Here is a 9,327-nt window from a genome sequence, read left to right on the forward strand (position 1 = left end):
TTGCTTCCTGCACCCTGGGGCTGGAATCACACTGGAGAATCAGGGGCAGGGGGTCAGTAACAGCACCCACAGAAGCAGAGCCCACATTCACCTTGGGCAAGACACACCGGGATTTAGATATGTTTAAATCCCCAGTCCCCCAAAACCCCCTCTCAGCCTTCTGGACTGGCTTGCCGCCACTTTCTTGCTAGAGCTGGTAGAAAAGCGGTTTGTCCCCCCAAAAGGACTTTAGTCCTCATGGGGCCGTGATGTAAAGACACAGAGATGGCTGGGAAGTGCTGCAAGAAGAGGGTGGGAGTCAAACCCATGACACCAGAAAGCATCAGGTGGATTTAGTCATTGGGGCTTGCTTCATTTTTTACTTCAGGTGTTGTACTGCAAACTCACATTTCCCAGGCAAAAAGTCTTTTGAACCAGCTCTCCCCTGTTTTGTCCACTTACAAATCACCGAAATGGGACACTCCTGAGCATTTCTGAATGCCTGCTTTCAAACTGGGGAGATTTATCAAGCCTGACCTTCCCCACAAGCACTTTGTTTGACAAAGAAGCAGTTTCCAACAAAAAAAAAAAACCTGAAGGCTATTCTGAAAATCCATCCTCATTCTCACAGCTGAGACTCAGCCCACTCTCTCCTCCTTACAACATCACTGCATCCTTTTCTCCTCCTGCCTTACTCTTCCTCCTTCAACTTTTGTTCTTCCTCTGTGGCTGATCCCCCCAGGGTCTGGGCTGGATGGGGAACCATCGGTGTCCAGCAGAAGACCTGATTTCTTGGTCCTCTCCACACGCATCCTGGCAGCATTGGCTTATGCAGGAAAGTCTTCTGGGATGTGCCTGGCCCTTCTAGCAAGCTAGAAAATAAAAATAATTACCTGTGCAAGACTTAAATTTGATGCATCTCCTTGAGCATATGGAATGAGAAAAATCAGTAAGGATGGGCAATTTTCATCTGTTTAAAGATACAGCATGGGCAAGGGGACCCACCATTGCATGTGTCACAACAGGGCTGTGGGGAGCAGGTACAGCTCCAGAACTGGGGCTGGGAAACAACAGGGAGCATGCAGGGGGAGCTGGGCCCACAGGTGCTTGGTCAGCTGGAGAGAGCAAGTCAGAGCAGAGGGGGATGAGGAACATCAGCTGGAAAAGGCTGAGGAGGTGATGGAGGGGCTGAAGTCAGCCCATGCCTCAGGGATGGGGGGCTCTTCTTTCCTTATCCAGAACATTTTTTTCTCCCCATTTCCTTCTCCAACCAATCTCCTTCCTGACTTTGCTCTGTTTAAAAATATCACCCCTTTTCTATGATCCCTGTTTCCCTCTCTCCATCCTGCTCTGACCCGAGATGCCCATGTGTACACCCAAGTTTTCTTGTCAAGGGGCTTCACCAAGTAGCAGCAACAACACGTGGAGTGGAAACACAAAACAGTCTGGGGTTTTTTTCAGGGAAATGACTCTATTTGTGCCGTGTCAGCGGCTGACAGTTTTCCCAGGGCTCAGCAGTGCTGCCAGAGCTGCTGGTGGGCAGCAGGATCCCAGCGGGAGGCGAGCCTGACCCCGGGCTGCTGAGCTGCCACTCTCCCTGACATTTTTTATATTATTCTTATTATCCTCAGCTCTCTAACGCACCCACCACCCACTGCCTGCTGAACCACTTCTCTCCAGCACATTACACCCTTCCCATCAGGGGTCTGGGTTTATTATGGCTATATTACTCACGGCTACTTGGTTTTTTTTCCCTCTGCCCAGTGGGGAGCTAAGAGGGAATGGGAGCACAAGAGGCACCTTCCGCAAATCGCTGCCATCATTGCAGCCTCTACCCATGCCCAGAGAGCAGCTCTTCCACATCTCATGAGCATTGTCTGCATCGACACCACCGGTCTCATCAAGTCTCTACACATGCTTGTTGGGTGCTCCAGTCCCACCAGCATCTCCCCGTTCACAGCACGTCCTTGGTTTCACCACTGTTTGAAGCTTGAAGAGGCTCTAGGTGCCGCAGGAGAATTTTCATGGGTGAATGGACCCTTTTACCTCTGTGTCACTGGCTCAGCTCCAGCCCCGGGTCAATAGAGACAGAAAGTCACTGCCAACTGATGAATGCCTGCCAGCGAATAAGGCATTGGTTTCCATCTAGTTATGAGGAGACAGATGTCCACATCACAGCTGCTCCCATCATGACCATTGCTAACCAGCAGCTTCCACCAAGCGGAAAAGACTTCCTCGCCATGAAGAAAAATCCAAGTGCCCAGAGGTGCAATTATTTTTGGAAGCATCTTCTCCTTGTGCCTTTGACAGGACAAAGCCAGCAGCTGGTTTCCTTCGAGTCAGTGCTGGGGTCCCACCAGCACAATATGACCAGGATCCTCCACATCACCAGTTTCAGCTGGGAATCAACCCCAGCAGAGGGAAAGGGTGTTTAGAGAAGCCCTGCCTGGCTTGGGGAGCAACATAGTTCCAGAACCATCTCCCTGGCTCTTTCCACAGATGCTGTGTTCATGGAAGAATGTAAAAACCCACTGAAATGTGGCCTTGGTACAAGATCAGAAATATTCAGACTTCAAGGTTTGCAGTGATGTGTCCAGCTCTCACACTTGCATGTTTGAGAACCCCACCAGTGAGCATGCGCTGGGCTTCGCAGTTGATCATCACCCTTCATTTCTGCCATCTAGAAAGTGGTGCGTGTCTTTGTAGACCAATAAAGCTCATGGAAGCTCCAGCATCTCACTCTCTAGAAGGAAAAGCCAGTGGTTTAAGCATAAACCAGCCTGTGGACATCTCCTTCTTGTGTTAGTTGAGTGTGGCCACCAAAGAGCCCCCCAGACGCTACTGAAGAAGCAGTTGCTGCCCCAGAAGTCCCAGCTTTGACCCTGGACGTACAGACCCTCCTTACTGCAGGACTTGGGTCTCCACATGTCCTCCGCGGGCACAGTACTGACGAGAAGGAGGAGCTGACAGAAAGAAATCAGGAGAGACACTAGCAGGCAACAGGCAAGCTGGGAATGGTGGCAAAGAGGACAGAAACACAAGCGTGTCCTCGAGGAGCCACCACAGCCAGCCTTGCTCCGTGGAGCCTGGGGGAGGAGAGCCCTGCTCTGCCACACAGCAGGGGGACAGATCCTGCCAGAAATCGGGCCCTCATTACTATGGTGATTAATACTGCCTTGCAAATGCGATCATGTGCTGCAAGATGGCTGTGACAGCGGTGGGTGAGCACAACATCGACGGTTCCCAGCCACCCCGGTGGGGACAGCGCAGAGGAGACCTCCGGCAGCATCCCTCCTCCAGCCCCCGGAGCGACACAGCTCAGCCTCCAGCTGACAGGCAGGTTTAATTGAATGTTTCTCCATTTACCTTTCCCTTTCCAGCAAATAAAAACCGAGTAAGATAAAAATATATGATGCTTAAAGGGGACACTGCCAAGGAATTTTTATTGTTTTTAATCTGCGTTTTACTCTTCATTTGTTTGCAGCACTGTCTCTCTATAGCTGCAAAATAGCATTTTCCTCCCCCCTTCCCGAGTTTTGTCATGCTTCCAGCTGGCAATGAGCGATCAGGGTCCTTCTCCCACCGCTGTCCCCCGTGCAAAGCACCCAGGCCAGCTCAGCCACTCCTGTGCACAGAGCAAGGCACAGGCAACCCCTGCAAACCGCAACAGGGTGATGCAGTTTGTCCCTCCCCGGTGATTATGATGGCAAGGCTGAAGGTTTAATTTATACCCTGGTTCCCAGAATCAACAGCTGGAAGGAGAATATTAGCTTTTGGTTAAAAGCCCCAATGCTTGAGAGATCCCAGCTACTCCGCCCCATAAATTTTGACAGTATTTATTGCTCTTGGGTCCCCAAGGGACTCAAAGGTGGAAATCCCAGGCACTGGTTTCCCGCTGGGTTTCCTTCTCAGGACAAACTAATGCCAAGCTAGAAATAGTCTAGAAATCTCCACAACCTTTACCCACGTCACCCAGACAAGCCCAATTTCCCTCCTCCTTGCCCAGCCCCTGCTAATTTCCCCAGCCATTGTGATAAATGACTGTGCCAGCAAAGTGACATCTTTCTAATCTGTTCCAAGACAGATGGGTCCTGTTGCAGGGAGAGAAATCCCCTGGTGAAGCCTGACTAGGAGGGAAACCACAGCACCACAAGCCAGCGCAATGAGAGGGGGGGTCATTACGTCTTCCTCTGCCAATTTATTCCCACCCACCCCATCAAAGCTTTGGGGGCTTCAGGGTTTGTGTGAAGGAAGGAAGAGAGGATGTGGGGAATTGGGTCCCTGGTCAGGTGTCATCTCCACCATGAGCACCATGAGCCTGGCTAGGGAAGGGAAGGCAGCACACCAGCAGAGAAACCACCACCTTTCCAGGTAAAGCAGCCATCTCCATCTTTCTCCTAGAAGCTGGATAGAGAGGGGCAGCTCCTGCAGCCTCCCACACCACCAGCTCAGCAAGCACCAGGTGAAGAAGCAGCCACAGCTTTCAGAGTCGAGGCACAAAAGGCTTCATGCTGCTGCTGTTTCAGCATTGCAAACCTATGCTTAGGAGGGAATGTCGCTGCAGGTAGACACCTGCTCAGTCTGTTTTGGTGACACCAAGGGCAGATGACACGGGCCCAAGCAGCAGGAAGGGTGTTTGGGAAGAAAAAAACCCACATAATAGCAAAAATAGGGATTTGGATGGAAACAGAAGGTTCACACCTCTGCTCTTTAACTGGTCTCCCCTGGGGGAGCTGCCATCACTGCCTGCAAGCTGGAGGAGCCACGAGGGCACCTGCATCAAGCACAGAGACAGGAGGGACCCGAGGGCTCTGGAGCTGCTCGTCACCCACCCCAGGAGTCACAGGGCATCTTGCCCCTCACCAGGATCCTGTCCCAGCTGGGACGGGCTGCCAGGCACATGTCCTCCCATCACCAGGTCACCTCCCCACTCTTCCCTACAGCTCATCCCACCCTCCCCAGCCACATGTCTCACCTCCAGTAGCCACAAACCAGCAGAAGACCAGCCCAGGCAGACCCCCAGACACCCAGTTTCTTTCCCAGGTGAAGCAGGGCTGGGCTGGAGCCCAGGCAGCCCACCTTCTTGCTCAAGAGATGGAGAGCATTGTTGGTACCAGGAGCCCTGGGCTTCCGAGGACCATCTCTGGAGCAGGCTGGATCTGCCCGAGCCGTTCACACTCTCCCTCCCTATTTCCCGAGGGGGGCTCCAGGCCCTCCCATTCACACTGGCTCGGAGGGAAGGCCCCTCCCAAATCAGCACGGGTGGGTGAACCCCCGGGGTCCCCACCTCTGCTTAGCCTCGGAGAGTGTCCCCAGCCCGTCAGGGCAAGGACAGCCCTCGGAGCAGGTCTCCTTCCCAGGGAGGGCGAGGGGTGAGCATCCCCCCCTCCCGGACCCCGGCCAGCGAGCGCGGTGCGCTGGTGCCATCTCCTGGGTGCTGGCGGTGGAGGCGGCTGCCCGGACACCCCCGCCATGCCCGCACCCCCCCCTTTAACACACACTGCAGAGCAAGCAAAGACCAGGACGGCACGACTGCACGGCTCAGCATCGTACCCAGCCGAGCCGGGCTGCCCCAGCCTTCCTCCTGCACCGCCAACATCTTCCTCACCTCCCACCCTGCCCTGAAGCTCATCCCCTGCTCCCAGCACCAGCCAGAGCCCTGCGAGCCCACCCAGACCACAGCTTGGACTGGTTTTCATAGGCTTTGGGTCTAGCTGGTGCTTATGAGAAAGAGCATTTTGTCAAGCAGGCACTGTCACCAGCCCCTGAGACCAAGCCCAGCTCCGTCACAGCCCAGTTGGATCCCAAGACCTTGCTGGACACCCAAGGTCAGCCTGAGCCATCAGCACAGCTCACCACCACTCCCCTGGACACTCCAAGGGCTGGCTCCAGCCCTCCCTGCACCCGCACAGGGCTCCCCGTTCACACGGCAGGGAACTCACTCCTCGAAAATACATCAGTCAATATTTATCTAGCATTAAAAGCCAGTCCCTCTATCTGACAAGCCCTGGAGAAGCTGGTGAGCCTGCTGGCTCCAAATCACAGCTCAGTTCCTCTTCCCAAACACCCTAAATCCAGACTAAAAATAAATGGGCTTTATTGATTTCCTTTTTTAAGCTAACACTGGGGAGTGATGTGTTCAGTGCTCGAGGAAGAGCAAAGGGTATTAGTCACCGGGAAGTACAGTCACGGCACTCTGAACCCCCGGGGGATGGCAAATAAAGCCCATCTCACACCAAGCCCCTTGCACAAGGCCTGGGTAAAGCAGCAGCAGAGCCGTGGGTCTGGCTCAGGGGGCTATCCCACAGTCCAGAGCTGCTGCGTGGCCCCAGCACAGAGACAGCCTCCCCCAGCACCACCCTGGGTCACCCCAGAAGGTCACTTTGGGGGGGATTTAAAAGTCCATCCCCACGCAGAGGCTGGGCACAACAAGCACCCCAAAGCAGCACCAAATCAACAGACAGGAGATGTTTGCTCACCATGCTGCAGACGCATCCCAATCCCCATTCTGGTCCTCAGAGGGTGAGGGGAGCGCCCCACCCCAGGCAAGGCAGGCAGCTGGGTAAGGAATGCTGTGCCCAAGCCTGGGAGCTGGCTGATCTGCCAGGGCATGCAGGGATAAGTGGGGGATCAGCCCAACACCACAGCACATTCCCAGAGAAGAGAAGGAAGAGCTGAAGGCACTTGAGCTTAAATGCAGCCCCCGTGGGTGGGGTCGTGGGTGGGGATGAGAGCCCAGATGGGGCTCGTCAGGGCAATTAGGATTCAGGGCCCGAAAACTCTGTGAAGAATTGTTTGTCTCCTTAAATAAATAGCACCCCAAGTCTCTGCTGGACATGGACGGGTGGGGTGGGGTGGGGTGGGGTGGGGTGGGGTGGGGTGGGAAGGGAAGGGAAGGGAAGGGAAGGGAAGGGAAGGGAAGGGAAGGGAAGGGAAGGGAAGGGAAGGGAAGGGAAGGGAAGGGAAGGGAAGAAGAGGCAAGAGAAAGGCTTGGGATGGCGTGGGGCTGTGCTTCTCCTGCCTAACGCAGCAGGCAGCAGCCCCAGCTCCCCACAGCATCCTCTTCCTCCTCGAGCTTGTCCCCTCACCCCGAGCCAGGGCATGCCGGACGTACCAAACAAACCCTGTGACGTCCCTCCCTGCTCCCCTGGATTAGCCCAACCACAGAGATGCTGCACATCTGCCCAGCTGTTTTGAACTGCAGTTGCAAAGTTTGCAACTGCTTTCTCCCTGAGCGAGCAGCGAGCAAACCTCCCCAAGGTGACCGCTGGCTGCACGGCACACACGCGTCGAGGCAGGAGAGGCTCCAGCCTGGCTGATACAGCACCCAGCCGATCTCCTGCTTCTGGGCCAAGCCTGGAGACCCAGGCCTGCCCGGCACCTCCAGCCGGGGCACTGCTTCGGCCAGGTTGGATCCAAAGGCTTTGCTTTGTTTCCTAGTAAAACCCCGCTGGCGCTTGGGAAGGCAGATGTTGAGAAGCTAAATCCCAGCAGCGTTCATGAATGCGCTCCCTCCTGCCAGCACCGGATGGGATATTCCTTCCAGACGCTGGCCGCGCTCTCCAAGCACGCTCACTGCTCTCTTCCCTCGGACGGGCTCACTTCCCCAGCTGCAGCCCCTCACCGCCGTCGGGAACCCCCATCCTTGCTCCGCTGGCAGCCGATCCCCTCCTTTGCTGGCGGTGGGTGGCAGGGCGGGACCCCCGGGCAGGCGCGAAGCCCAGCCAGGTTATGGGACATTGCGTAGGGGAAAAAAGCCAAGTGCTGATGCTGAGCTCTGCTTATCGCAGGGTGCACGGGGTGTCCCTTTCCCGCAGGTGAACGCCGATATCCCGCTGCTCTGAATTGCTGGAGTCTCGAACAGAGGAGGCAGCGGGTTGGAAGGGGTCTCCGGAGATTCAGCTTGCCCTGGGTTATTTGCACAGAGGCTGCAGGACACAGGAGACAGCAAAAGGGCAGCCTGTGAAATCGATGCCAGGGCCAGCTTTGCCTGCGCCGGGCAAACAGGGCACGTCGCTACCCAGGGAACGGGTTCCCGGCTTGGCCAGCCTGTGCTGGGCTCGGCTGCAGCGGGCGAAGCGGGGCTCCTGCAAGCGATGGGGTGGCTAAGAGGTGCCTGGCAGCCCTCCGCACCGCTCTCCGCACCGGCTACCCTGGAAACACATCCTAAATAAAAGCTGAGCTTGGATAAATAAATGCGTCCGGAGGTCAGCAGGCCATCCAGCACCGAGAGGGGGTGGGGGAGCAGCCCTGAGCCCGGACTGCGGGGGAAGGAAAGAATTTAACTTTTCTTATATTTCCCCCAGCCCTCCTCAAAGCACCCCCCGAAAAGCTCCCTGAGCCTGCAGCTCCCTGCCCACCCTGGCAGCCGGGTTTCCCCGCGGTGGGGACTCACCAAAGAGTGAGGGCAGCTCCCCACTGCCTGCAAACGGAGGTCGAGGCACCCAGGCATCGGCTCCCTGTGTTGGAGCCCCGATTGGAGCTGCCTTTGGGGGGGTAGGGTGGGGGTCCCCCCCTGACAGCGCCAGAGCGGGTTTCAGTGCGGAGCCAGGCTGCTAGCCCTGCCCGAGCGCCCGGAGAGTGAAGGCACTGCTCCACCGCCACTCAGCCAGATGTTGGCTCGGAAAGGGAAAAACAAATCCCCAGCTGCCGCCAGGGCCTGGCTGAGAGATCGCAAATGTGCTGGCCAGACGTGGGGCAGGGGGCTGCGCCTGGGGGGTCCGGCGAGGGGGGCAGGAGCCCCAGCCTGCCTACGGGACATTACTCTGGATAATATCTGGGGTCTCAACCAGAGGTCGTCATTTACTTCTTGGAGGGGGAAAATAAAATAATAATAAAAAAAGCAGAGAAGGTTTTACTCTGTCCTTGTCGTGGCCAGATTCGCCTCGGGTGTTATCCCACCAGCCGGTCAGTGCCGGGTGACACCACAGCCAGCACGGCCAGCAAGTGACAATCCCTGCCACGGCTGGAGCCGGGAAATCCCCATCTGCAGAGGCAGGAGCGGGCGAGCGAGCATCCCGAGGTGGAGGATGCGCAGGGTGCTCGGAGCCATCTTCTCCTTGCTCAAGCCGTACTTTGCTGCCCTTGTCTGAGGCTGATGTTCCTCTGGCCAGGAAGCCAGGAGCGAACCTAGGGGTGCTTCTGCTGGGTTGGAGGTGGTCCTGGTGGGTTGGAGGTGATCCTGGTGCGTCCCTCCAGGGAGGGGAGCAGGACCCCCCGTGCTAAGTGGGCAGGAGAGGAGCAGATGTGTTCAACCTGCCTGTTACCCATGAATAATGACGGAGACAGTCGAGATCGAACAACCACCCAGAGGGCCAAGCCCTGCTCGCCTCTGTCCCTTAATCAGCC

Source organism: Opisthocomus hoazin, chromosome 10 (genome assembly GCF_030867145.1).
Source record: "Opisthocomus hoazin isolate bOpiHoa1 chromosome 10, bOpiHoa1.hap1, whole genome shotgun sequence".
Classification (NCBI taxonomy): Eukaryota; Metazoa; Chordata; class Aves; order Opisthocomiformes; family Opisthocomidae; genus Opisthocomus; species Opisthocomus hoazin.